This window comes from Pteropus alecto, unplaced genomic scaffold, assembly GCF_000325575.1.
Source record: "Pteropus alecto unplaced genomic scaffold, ASM32557v1 scaffold226, whole genome shotgun sequence".
In the NCBI taxonomy this organism is placed as follows: domain Eukaryota; kingdom Metazoa; phylum Chordata; class Mammalia; order Chiroptera; family Pteropodidae; genus Pteropus; species Pteropus alecto.
Genome location: NW_006440132.1, coordinates 4,509,211 through 4,523,130, shown reverse-complemented (window position 1 = coordinate 4,523,130; position 13,920 = coordinate 4,509,211). Strand labels below are relative to the sequence as shown.

Here is a 13,920-nt window from a genome sequence, read left to right as displayed (position 1 = left end):
GAGGCCAGGGGCCATGCCTCCCACTCCTGTCTTCAACTCTTCAGTGCCTAGCGTGGTGCTAGGAATGTATCTGAGACTTAATCAAAGGAGATTATGGAACTCTGGATGGCTAGAATGACATTCATGGTCAAATCCAAAGGCTCCAAAGTTCTGAGGAATTCTAGAGATACCAGGAAGAATCTGAGCAGCTATTTGCAGAGGGCAATAGGAAAACCAAGTGGGCAAAACTCTAAACCCACATCTCAACCTCAAATAGAGCAGTTCTACTTATATCTGTTTTATAGAATGGACTTCTAGAAGAGAGGGGACTATGACTATATTAAAAATCTTGATGAAACAAAGTGATTTGTACAACCCAGAGGGTTCAATTGACATCACAGACTATGCGAATGGTGTCCTCAAAGTTGTGCAATGCACACAGTCTGAGTGGCAAACGAGGGGAGCACTGTTCTAAAAGCAGAAGGGAGAGCTTGCTCCAGATGGCAGCTTCTTCCAAGCCTGGTGAAGTCAAGGCAAGTTCTTGCCTCAATGGAAACAGGGGCCCTGGGAAAAAAAGGAGGGTTGTCTCCTGCCCTTGCCCTCAGCTTGCAGTGACATGCAGCTGATCTGGAAATGGGCTTGCCAATTAGAAATACAAATAAATGTGGGCTTCATTCATTACTCTCTGGGCCTCAGGGCCTGGGATCTGGGCTCCACCTTTTCTGTCTGGCTGTCAGCAAATACTTATGAGCATCACATCAAAGGCTCTGGAGGAGGAAGACAGGCAAATTCCAGCTAAGCAATCCTTCAGAGGGATTAAAGAAGGGTAGTTACTATGATAAACAAAACAAAGCTGCGAAGAAGGCATCTCAGCAGCTGGGGAGATGGAGACAGTCTTATACACAGACACATCAAAAGATGATGATGACTTTTGGAAGTGCAGGCCAGAGGGATAGTTTTAGAGAAGAATGACTTCAAATTTGAGAAAAAATAACCATTCAAGAGAGAAGGGGAATGGGTTGAGTCAGAGCTGCGAGGGCGTTAGGGGGCAGTTAGCCTACACTCTGACCCAGAGGTCAGTAAGAGATAGCTTATGGGTCAAATCCAGCCCTCTGTCTGTTTTTGTAAATAAAGTTTTATTGGAACACAGCCACCCTCATTCATTTTATTGAGTATGGTTGCAATGGCAGAACTGAGTAGTTGCAATAAAGATTTCATGGCCACAAAACCTAAAATATTTACTATCTGATTCTTTACAGAAAAAGTATGGAAACCTCTGCTCTAGCTCTAACTTACAGATGGGAAAACTTGAGTCTCAGATTGAGGATCCATCTATAGTCACACAGGAATGTAGCAGAATGATAGATTAAAGGAAAACATTGGAATCAATTGGACCATTAATACACTTGGATTTATAAAATTACTGAAAAATAATGTGAGCATCTTTTCTCCATAAGACATCTTTCAAAAACTATTGAAAAAGTATATCTTTGAAAACACTAATCTAGTAAAATTCTCCGATTTTAAACAAGAGAAAATTATATCCCAAAGAAAGAAAATTACCTTCCAAGAGCACATGGTGAGTTAGTGACCCTTTCAGCACATGGTCCCAGTCTGCTGAGAACCAATTCATCACTTCAACTGTTGTTTTTATCTCTTATTTTAAAACACAGATGCCCTTCTCCTCATAGCACCTTGTCCTATGCACACAATTTAGTTGGGATGAAATATAACATGGCATTGGGAGTAAAAATTCCCTTGATCAAACAAACATTCATAGCCCTTGGGTTAAAGATATAACTATTCATTTAACAATAAAACAAGCTATAGGTTTCTGCTGGTCTGCTTTTGTCCAACAAATCTTTAGCTTTTTCAATCTGTCAGGTCAACGAGAGGAGTTAAAAGCCCATAGTCCAGGCTGAAAACTGTACTGCAGTAGCAGTATAGAATTTGCAGCTAAACTTAAAGGCTGGTTTTACAAAAGGAAGGTACTTGGGTACCATGTGGTCCAGCATCATCACTTAACAAGTGAGGAACCCAAGACCTAAATGGGGAAATGAATTTACCTCTAAGTCCCCTGCACATTTATTAACAATGATCCTTTTTATAAAGATTGTGTCATGCCTAAGTTATGATCTGGATGAAAGTTACATCACGGAAGACCATTAGCCATTCCATTAATTATTCCTCTTTAGGCATTACAATTGCCAAAGCTAATTGCTTCTGATCTAACCTCACTCAATGGCTAGAGTCATCTTTTTAAAAAGTGTACCCTATATTCTTCTGTTTAAAACTCTTCCATGACATGTCACTGCTCTTATGATAAAGACCAAATTTTTTAAGATGACGCATTAAGTAATGTGGGATCTAGACAACCTGTCTGCCTCTCCAATCTGATCTCTTACCCTGTTCCTCTTAATTTTCTTAACCTCAGTTACAGTGGCCTTTGAGTTCCTTACATATATCCTGTGTCTTTCTTTTTCAGTCTTGGCGCATGCTCTTCTCCCTTTCCCCGATTCCACCCCTAGCCTCTGGCTTCTCCCAGCTAACTCCCCTCATCCGTTAGATATTAGTTCAAGTAAAAATTCCTCAGAAAAGCCTTCTCTGAACTCCATTGCAAGCCACCAATCTATATTCGGGTTTCACATTAAAGATCTTCATAGCATCCTGTTCTACGTATCACCTGTACATGTCTCCAGATTGTGAGGTCCATGAGGGCCAAAACAGTATTAGTCTTCCAAATCCATTTTACACAGTACCTGGAACACAGTAGGCCTTCAATGATACTTTCAATAAATATTTGTTGAATATATAACATATTTACATACCCCGATCGCTGTGCTACCTTAGCAAAGCATTGACGCGTCCAAGAACCAAGATTTGTGAACTTCAAGACTGACACTTAATTGATGGCTCACAAGCAACTGACAACCTCTTCTTAAAGTAAAATTAGCTCTCTCAGGTGAAAGTTAATGGATGAGTAGTTGATCGACTTGTCAGTTGTCCTGACCTCCTCTAGGTTTTCACACAGGCCTTTGCCACTGAGAGGATGGGAGAGTTTGGTTAAAACAGGCCATCTTCAGCAGGCAAGGATGAAGAGCATTTTTGAAGAGACTTATCCTCTGTTCACATTTCCCATCCCTCTGAACAATGCTTCCAAAATAGGATCATGTCTGGTTTCAAGCCCAATTCAGTTCCAATGACACTACAACCCATTCATTTGAGAACCTGCCAACTGAACTCTCTTTTTCTCCCCCCAAATTCCTGCGGGGTATTATTTTGTTGCCCCCAAAAAAAAAAAAAAAAGAAAAAGAAAAAAAGCAGCCTCGGTTGAAGTGACAACTCCTCGTTGGGAGGGCAGCCAGGGCTTTTCGGCAGGAGGTGATGGCACTGCTTGCCCTCATCCAGAAAAGAAAACAAAGGCATCAAACTAAGGGCTTCTGGGAGAGCCAGGGCTGTGTGAATGTTTGTTCAATATTCAGCCACAGCTCAGGGCGCTGCCTCCCGAGTCAGACAGGCTTGCTTGGCAGTAGGCTTGCACTTGAAGCATTTAAAGGCTCCACAGGGACCAGAGGGGCTCAAATTAGAAACGTTAAGGGTGGGGGAAAGAGGGTGAGACTTTTATATCATAAAGAATGGCCTTTATTACCGCAGTGGCCTCCCAGGAATTGCTGAAATGGGATAATTTCTTAGGTGGAGTTACTGTCTCCTGTTAGGGGAAAGAAATCAACTGCTCTGAGGCCTGACTCAAGGACCCACACAAATACCCTTCACAAAGGGAAAGGAGCCATTTGAAATGCCATGGGCAAGGTCTGCGCTTGGGTGTTGTGCCATCTGAACTTCTCAGCCCAACAGTCAAAAAGTTCAGCGCCGTCAGTGTGCCCTTTATAAATAATCATACTGACTTGAAAGAGTTATTGTGAGGATTAAATAAGGTGTCTGGCAAAGGTTAAGCACTCAATCAGCATCGGTTGTGATTATTGTTGCAGTGGTTGTTATAATTATCATTGCCGTTGCTGTAGTAGGATTTTAAACTGAAATTTCTATGGAGGCACCAAACAGAATAGAAGTGGAAATCCAAAGCCAAGCCCCTATATGCAGACTTTTCAAAGGAGACGAATCCTAACTTGTTTCATAACTCCAAAAACCTCAGCCAGAAAAGGAAATAAAACAAGGTCAGAGAGTAGATAAGATAGATTTAGGGGAGATTTGCTTTGCATGGAGATATTATCTTGTGTTTAGAGTTCCCAACTCCCCGTGTGCGACATGGAGAAGACGCTACCTTCTAACCTCAAGCACTGTGAGAAAGAAACTCAAGAGCGCCTCTTGGAAAACCTCGTTGTGTTTGGCAGCTGAGAAGAGAATGGACTAGGGTCTTACTCTACCCGCGAAAGCTCTAGTGGCCCGTGGCAGCAGAACGAGAGGGGCTGAACAGGGATTAGCCCCAAATCCAGAGGTTGCCAGTGTGAAAAATGCTTGAGTACTTTCTGTGGAACAGATATGGGAAAAAGAGCTAGCCTGGAACTCTTTTGAGTCCTACCCAAGAGGAATTCTAACAGAGGTTGGCGGGGGCGGAGGGGCAGGGCAGATCCCCAGAGCGAGGATCTCCATGAGGTGGGCAGCCAGAGAAACAGAAGATGGAGGGGGACCAGCAGCAGACAATCAAAGAGAAATTACATACTCTCAGGTCTTGGGAGGAGCCCCTAGCAACGGGTTTTGCTGGAAAGCCCCTGAAAAGGCTCCCAAGAGAGATGGCTAGCTTGAAAAATCTGTCGGGACCAGAGAACACAGAGCCAGGTACCAGGGTACGGGGGCAAGTAAGATCTTCCTAATCCTCACCACTTCTCTCTCCTTCTGCTTTGAACTTGGAGGGAAAGAAGTGCAAGGTAGAGAAACAGAATGAAGGCCAACCTTGCCCTACCTCTTAATGATCCCACTGGGTATTATTTAATTTGTTAGATTTAGAAATTTGATTAAAATCTTGGACTGGACATCCTAATTCCTGATTTGAAACTGTGATAGTAACTTAAAATGCCTATAGCACTGTCTATTCTATTAAAGTCACAATGATTAGATGTGCCCTATTGACATTTTCATCTAGGAGCAGAGGAAGATTATGCCAATGAATACATTAGAAGAAGCGTAGGGACCAACTCAGATATACAGAAGTATGCCTCGTTTCACTGGACACCACTTTACTGCCCATTGCAGATATTGTGGTATTTTTCCAAATTGAAGGTATGACCCTCCACCAGCAATAAGATGGTGACTCACTGAAGGTTCAGATGATAGCATTTTTTAGTAAAGTATTTTTTAATTAAGGCAAGTACATTGTTTGTTTAGACATAATGCTGTCACACACCTAAGACACTACAGTGTAGTGTAAACATAACTTTTATACACACTGAGAAACAAAAAAATATTTGTGACTTGCTTTGTCGCAGTATTCACTTTATTGCCATGGTCTGGAACTGAATCCACAATATCTCCGAAGTATGCCTGCACTTTCGAACACCATATATTCATAAACCATATTTTGATTATTCTCAATTTGTATTATCAACTGAATCATTTATATCACCACCATCATTACAGTCACATACTTAGTTTTAGCTAATGTGCTAGTTAAATGAATATGTGCCCCCCCAACTGCACTGTGAGAGCTCCAGGAGAGTGAGGACCATGCCAATTTTAATGACCATTTGCATCCCCAGCACAGAGTTCACTGTCTGATGTCACGTAGACAGTTTGCAAGTAAAAATATGAATAACGAAATGGATGAATGTATGATCTGAAATTTTTGCTCTTTAATCTCTCCCATTCATGTAACACTTATCAGAATTCAAACCCATGATCTCAACCTATCAGTACAGTCTCAAAGACAGATGGTCTTAACCTTACATTATTGATACCATTGGTAGCTCAGAGAGGAAAGGTAATTTGTCCAAGGCCACACAGCTAATAACTAGTCTAGCTTTTGGTACCTGGTTCCACTGTTCTATTGTTTACGTTTCCTCTCCCCCAAAATTTGTAGCTCTAGTTCTCATTCCTGCACAATGAGTCATCTCTTTTGCAAACACTTGGGCCTCCCCTGTCCCCCCCACCCCCTCACAACACCTCCAGGCCCCCACCCCTTTCATGGGCTCAAGGATCTCATGAGTAAAATGCATTTTTAAAGGTCATCTGGTCAGAAATTCCATCTAATGTTTCATTCACCACCGAATCATCCTCCAACATTTTTTGGGACACTTCTAAGATGCAGAACTCATTCTCTCTTTAGGACTCCAATTCCTTTATGGGGCAGCTCTGTTATACCCAGATGGCCTCCCACCAAGGAACTGCATTTCTCATCCCAAGCAGCAGAGCCAGACCCCAGACCAGGAATTAAGCACTTTACACTATTAAGATGCCCTATCTGAAGTACTCAAGGCTGCCCCTGCTACTGGGGGTTCATGCTAAGATTAACCACCTAACTATGTGGATGAATGCTCCATCCAAGGAACTATGGGACAGTCTTGAGAGGCTTCTGATAAGTATGAGCGTGAGTGTGAGTGCGTATGTGCGTGTGTGTGTGCTGTGCATATTTGAGGAATGGAAAGGGAAGCAATAGTAGAGATTGAAAAAAAAGGTCTACAAAACTGCCAAATTCTAAGACAACCGATTTCCTAATCTAACCTAATTCAGAGCTTCTTCCCTAAATACACAAATAGTAAGCCCAATCGCAGAGGGGCAGCTTGGGTTGGAATTCCAGCTCTTCCATTTCCAGCTGAGTGGGTGACCTTGGACAAGTTACTTAACCTCTCTAAGATTCTGTTTTCTCATCTGTAAAATGTCAATAATGTTAGTACCTAAATCTTGGAATATTTGGAGGATCAATGAGAAACAGAACCTAATGGGGAATTTACAAATTCTAGAGTATCAAGAGAATCATCAGAGTCATTTCTTCCATACATTGGCCATCACCTCAGCATTCAATTCTTGTGCATATCTGAATCTATACATTTTCCTTGTAATCTGCTGGTGTTTTAGCCATACTGTCAGGAATGTCTTGGCAGTATGGTTAAAACTACCTGTTTGCTATGTAGTGGAACGCAGTAGACAAGGGTAGAATTGAACGCTGAAATCCAAAACTATTGAGCCAGATTACCTGATTTCAGATCCAGGCAAGTGACTTCACCTCTTCAACCTTACTTTCCTCATCTGTAAAATGGGAATACAGATGTCTCATTGAATTACTCTGAGCATCAAATGAGAGACGCAGCCCTAGCTGATTTACACCCGTGATCGCATATGGTCCTCACCATCATCCTACAAAGCAGAGATTGTTGCTCCTTTTACAGATGAGGAAATTGAGGCTCAGAGTGACATGGAGGACACTTGACAAGAGGATACCTGTTTCAAGGGAAAGCAGTTAGATCTCTGTAAAAGGTCATACTCTCCGTGGGGCAGGGAGAGGGACTCCTGGCCACTGCCCTACAGCCCAGTAGTGGGTGATGTCTTTTGTTTGTTTGCACATTAGAATTCTTTTAATAGATTTTTTTAACCACTAAAATATCAATGTGGTTCTGCTGTGTTATTTGTCTTAAAGAAGGTGTGAACCGAAGAACTCCAGTATTTCTCACAGGACTGAAAAGTGGGCCTTCCCACCACAGACTAAGGTGTGCTCAGACTTTCCTATCTCCCCTACCCTCCTTTATTTTCTTCCCTTTTGCTGTTCAAAGAGCAGTCAGAATTGGAGTTATTTCCTCCTGCCTCTTGAGAGAAGGTAGGCTGTGGCCAGTAAGGGGAGGCGGGAAAAAAATGTCATGTGTGATCTCCTGCTGCCCTCTAGTGCCTGATTAAGATGATTGCTCTTGGGGAAAATGAGTCGGCTCTTCCAAACCAAAGAAGGATGGCTGTGAGCAAAGCAACTTGTGAGGCTCTGAGGACAGTGGCAGAGACAGGAAAGGCTTGGTTATGACATAAGAAAGCCTAGTGTGGTGTTCAAGGGTTCTTAAGTATTTGCTTAGAAGGTTCGTCTGGTTTGGAGCTACATACTGGAGGGGGATGGAGGTGGAGAAACTACTGAAACAATGTTTTGTTCCAATCCTAGTGGTACACAAGTATAAACATTTGATTGAGGATATCGGCTAGGAAGGAGAAGCCAGAAGAGAAGGATATGGGAGAGGCTGGAGACAAGGCAGAAAGAAGTGATAATTGATGGAGTAGGATCCTGAAGGAACTAGGAAGAGGATGAACTTCCGGGTAGCAATGGAAAAGATGTGGTCTGAATGTCAAGCAGGTCTGGGTTTGAATTTCTATGTGTGCAACCAGGGCTTCTGGGTACATTTATGCAAGTCGTGTGCTGCACGGCTGTGACAAGGCAAGGGGGTGAGTGGTGACTGAATCCAGCCTCAGCCCCACTAGACAGGCCTGTGCCCATGGGCTTGAACCCAAGTGGAAGAGCACCATTACATACAAAAGGTGACTTAGGGGCTGGCCGAGGCTCTGCATGTGACCATGAACAAGCTTGAGAGACTTCCTGTTTCAGAATCTCTGTTCTTTATAAAATTAAGGATATCATCAACAATACAAAGCTGTTGCTAGAATTTAAAATAACATATGCCCCTGGCATCCAAGAAATTTTAGTTCTGACTATTACTAGTATTATTCACAACAACTTAATTTTACTTTTAAGATGTGGTAGGATGAGGGGGCAGAGAGGAAATTCACATTTCCTGAGTTGCCCTTCTAATTGCCAAGCACAAGAAATTTTGGATCTCACTGAGTACCCGTGACTGGGATTTGGGCTAGGAACATTACAATTTTTATAAATGTATTTTATACAACTGAGGAAACAGAGGTTCTGTGAGATGACAATTAGGCATTCAGGGTCTGACCCCAAAGTCCCTTTAGTACCCAATGGAACAGAAACATCACTAATAGGAGGCCTGCCTTCTTCCTGGGATCACATTCCTTCTTTCTTAAAAACTGCTCGAAACTCATCCCTTTAAGGAAGGATTCCAAGATGAGCTCCTCAATTCCTTCCTCCTTCTTCCAGTAGCTTCTTAGGCTGGAGGTCAAGGAGGAAATGCCCAGTCATTCCTGGACAGGACTCAGGAAACAAGAACACTGAGATGCTAAGGACCTGCATCGCATGGAGACTCCCAGATTGTCCTACTTGGACATGACCTTAAGGCAGTAAAGCAGGCCAACAAGGCAGCCCTGGGGCCAGCGGGAGGTTACCAGGTTCAAACATGGAGACAGGTGTAAACCTAGGGTGGGCTCAGGTAGAGGCTTTGGTTTGAATGGCCAGCAGAAAACAAACTGCCACCCTCTGACCACTTTCTAGGAGGCTCCAGTCTTGCTGTCATTCTTGTAACTGTTCTCACCAAAATCTTAACAACACTCAAGTTAAAAGATCACCTTTAAACATGTTGACAGGCAACACCTTTGGAAAACATATTCAAGGTGAGTTACTTTTCCCATTAGCTTCCCTATTCCCTGTAGCCGTACTGCTAGGGACAGGGTAAGGATAAAGAGCTCACCCATCAAAAAACTAAAATAAAAAAAAAAATAAAGGGCTAAGACCCATCAGGAATTCCCTGTCTTATCATTGAGGAAATCAGTAAAATAAATATTAATAAGAGCTATGATTTTTACACGCACATATTCCAGGCCAGTTGTTCTGCTGTTTGCCTTGCATACATTGTCCCATTTGGTCTTTAGAAATCCTAACAACAACGAGAGGTAGATTTCATTATTGTGTTTTAAACAGGAGGAAATGGAAGCTCAAGGAGGTGAACTCAGGGGCTGGGAAGAACTAGATTTCCGCTTTGACCTGTCTTACTTATAAGCATGTTTCCACTATTTAAGTTGCTTGCAATCTGCTATACTATTGAAGATTCAGGCTTACGCAGTTGTAAATTCTGGAGACTGAATGTGCAATTTCTGTTACTGCTTCCCATTATGTTATAGAAATTGGTAATAAAACCCTTAGAATCAGAAATTATAGGGAATTGGTCAAAAAACTATGCTGCAGCCACACAGTGGAATGTATGAACTTAAAACAGAATTAGGGCAATCCTTTATATGTGATATGGAGTAATCACAAATGTTTTATTAAACGGAAAAAGCAAAGTGCAGAAGTGTTTATTGTGCTTTCTTGTGTGTAAGAAATATAATAATACACATTATGTAAACATATAGGACATTTATATATATAAATATATCTATATAGAAATTAGATAGACAGATATAATTTTTCACAAAGAAACACTGAAACAATTAACCAAAACAAAAACAAATGGTTACTCAAAAAGGGAGTGAAGAACCAGGGTCAAAAGGACAAGGGTAGAAGCTGGACTTTTTTTAGTATATTTTGTTTTAAAAGTTTTAACTTTAAAACCACATAAAATTATTATATGTATATATTTTACATTCTAAACAAAAGACAAAAACAATCTTTACAAATTATATGCAAACTGAAAAAAAAACCTAGCCATGGCATAACCACACAGAGAAAATAATTATTTTGAGTGGCTTTAAAATATAGTATTTTGATTTTACATGCTTAGTGAGAAATACTCCAAAGAAAAAAAGAATCTGCAAATAAATCTTAAACTTGATGAAGTGGACTTATTGCTAGCTGTTACACTGGTATTGTTTATTTTGAAACTCTTATGTGTATATTGTGGGCCACAGCAAACAAGCCATCACGCGACTGCCATTAGGAACTGAGATTATCTGCATAAGAGGCAACCAATCCAAGTCTATAGTCAAAGAAGTTGAGAAATATTATATGCATTAAAATTTCAACTGAAAATCACATAAACTTATAATTTGTTTTTCTCTTTTAAAAAATAAACATTTCATAGCTCTGTCCACTGAAAAGGCGTAGAAGTAATGGCACTCGAATAGCAATAAATACACTTAATGCTCAGGCTCTTGTTTTTAAATATCATTTCCCACTAAAAGGAACAAAAGATTCTTGGAAAAATTCCTTATCCCAAGTCTGGAATAGGTATGGTACACGCTGAGCCTGGAGGATTGTGCCGTGCCAAAAAGCAAGATCGCTGCCAAAGACTAATGTGGTCATTTGAAAGGAACATAGAAGCCAGTTCAGAGGGGCTCACACTGGCCTGACGTTGAATAAATTGAACATCAAAGTAAGTAATGGCTATACTTTATTGAAACAGATCAAATAAAGAAATTTCCTGTAATTCATAATGTTCTCCAAACCAAAACCAAAAAACAAATGAACACAGCTCATTGGTCACCACTGAAGATGGCTAGGAGACCAGCTTATTATTCTAAAGATTAGTAAAGGAATCAAGTATTCGTTTTTATAGAAATATTGCAGTTTATAAAGGCAAGAAGAATGATAAAATCAGAATACTACTATTTTTCAATCTAACAAAATAGATCTAGACAGCTATCATCAATGAATCCTAAAACCATTAAGAGAAAGGCTGATGAGAAATTTTCTAATCAATGGATCAGACTTATAGCACCTGATCTGCTTTTAAATCTTAAGATCACTAAAAGTAGTAAAACCAGACATTAAGTGCCTTTGATATGATGCCACAGGAAGGGCATGGCATGGCCTGTATACTTCAGCTGGTGGTCTTTGGGCCCGTGGATAGTATTCAAGGGTCTGTAAACTTGTGCAGGGGAAAAAATACATCTTTATTTTCAGTATCTTCTAAGTGCAATTTAACATTTTCTTAAAATTATGAAATCACAATAGTTCATTGCGGGCAATCTGCTGTACTATTGAAGATTCACGTATATTTCTATCACATGACGGATGTTACAAATATTTTAATAATTTATGTTCAACTTAGAAATTATTATAGCTATTAGAGTCTCCACTAGATCTTGTCATTAATAAAAGAGCACATACATTACTTATTAAAAATTTGCCTTTTTTAACATTTTGATAACTATATCTTGATATAATTTCTTTCTTGGATAGTCCCATGCATTTAATTTTATACTTTCAAAAACATTATTCTGAGAAAAGGATCTATAGTCTTCATCATTCTACAAAAGGAGTTCACAGGACAAAACAAGTAATAATTCCCTAGGGGAAAGGAGCTAGTTAAAAAAACACTGAGAGAAAGCAATCTGTTTCCTAGAGTTCTAAAAAACAAATGAGTCAATGTCTTTAACGAATAATGGCACTGGCAACGTTATAGGTATAACTCCTATAGATTAGAGGAGGCCTCGAACAACATGTAGACATGTTGATCCTTATTCAAACACACCTACTATAGAAAGATATTTTGAAGCAATTAAAGAAATTTAAGTATGAACTATTAGATGTGATAATGATGTCGAGATTACCTTAAAAAAATTATTATCTGTTAGAGATACATATTGAGGTATTTACAAGAAGAGTGACATGCTATCTGGGATTTGCTTTAAAAGACTCCAGCAACAAAAAACAAATCAGGGGTGAGAGACAGCTGAAGCAAAATTGGCAAAATATTGATAAGTATTGCAGGGAAATGAGCACACATGGGTTCACTATACCATCTTCTCTCCTTGTACGTGTACTTTTCTCAGTGAAACACTAAGAAAGGAGGGCTGCCCGAGGGATTACACAAAATCACTAAGGACAATCATTGCTGGAGAGTAAAATGAGGAGGGATTATCCACATCTACATTGTATATAATTTGGATATTTCTTCTAAATGCATTCCCACTTACAAATTGGGTCTTATCAATGCACATAAATGTTTTTGCTATTAAAATAAAGTTTCAAATTTTTGAACCAGCGGTTGGCATATCAGCTCAAGAAAAATAAATAAATAACTTCCTTGAACAAGGGCATTTATGCAATCTTATTTGTGATGGTTAAATGATCAAAGGTGAGCTTGTCCACTTGACAAACTGTGGCCAGTTTGACAACTTATGGAGGCCAGGAAAAAAATTTTTTTTAATATTTTCCCAAAGTAAGTAAATAAAATATAAAAACAGGTTTATTGGGAAAACACTTGTTAGGTACTCAGCATCATCATAAGTACGTCTGAACAGATTAAAGGGGGACTTTGTAAATGTTTACATATATATGTAAACATAACAAATATGATGGTTACATTAAGGTGGTAGAAAAGTTGATTCTTTTAAACTGCTCTTTTATACTGTAAATGTAACCTGAATTCAAACATCTATTGAACACTTCCCATATGCCAGATGTAGGCTAGACTGAGCAGCACACAGGGACTGAGTATAGCATATGGAGGTTGGAGTCAGAGTTTCAGCAGAAAGAATAATAACAGACAGACAGACAGATAGCTGGGTACATACATATATACATATATAGAATAAGAGAGTGAGGGAGGGGAAAAAAAAGAAATAAAAGGAACAGAAGGAGGGAGTAAGGAGCTGGACTGAGGGAGGGAGCCTCTAAAAATGGCCTGCAACCATCTCACCTCTCGATATGCATTGCCTATTATACCCTAGTTACTTGCTTTTAAACAACAGAATACAGCAACATTGAGGGGATGTCACTTCTGTGATTAGGTTACAAAAGACTGTGACTTCTGTCTGGTTCACAGACTCTCTCTTGCTGGCTTTGATGAAACAAACTGTCATGGAGAGACTCATGTGCCAAGGAATCGAGGACAGTTTCTAGCCCAAAGCCATCAAGGAACTGAGGCCCTCAGTCCAACAGCCCTCAGAGAACACTACATAAGTGATCTTAGAAGCCAATTCTTCCTCCGTCAAACCTTAGAATGAGACCCAGCCCTGGCCAATAACTTGATTCCAGCCTTATGAGATACTGCGAAGAGGAAGATCTAGCTAAGCTGTACTCAGATCCCTGACTCACAGGAACTGAGTGAGATAAGAAATGTATGTTGTTTTAAACTGAAAGGTTTAGGGTTAATTTGTTATACAATGATAGATAAATAACACAAGTAGACAGATATAATTTTATATTATTTCATGAAAATT

At 40.0% G+C, this 13,920-nt stretch overlaps 1 protein-coding gene across 1 annotated transcript in view; it reads right to left on the bottom strand.

The window, feature by feature from the left end:
- Positions 1–13,920, bottom strand: part of ASTN2 (astrotactin 2) — a 787,984-nt gene that overhangs the window by 172,070 nt on the left and 601,994 nt on the right. The window lies entirely within an intron of this gene.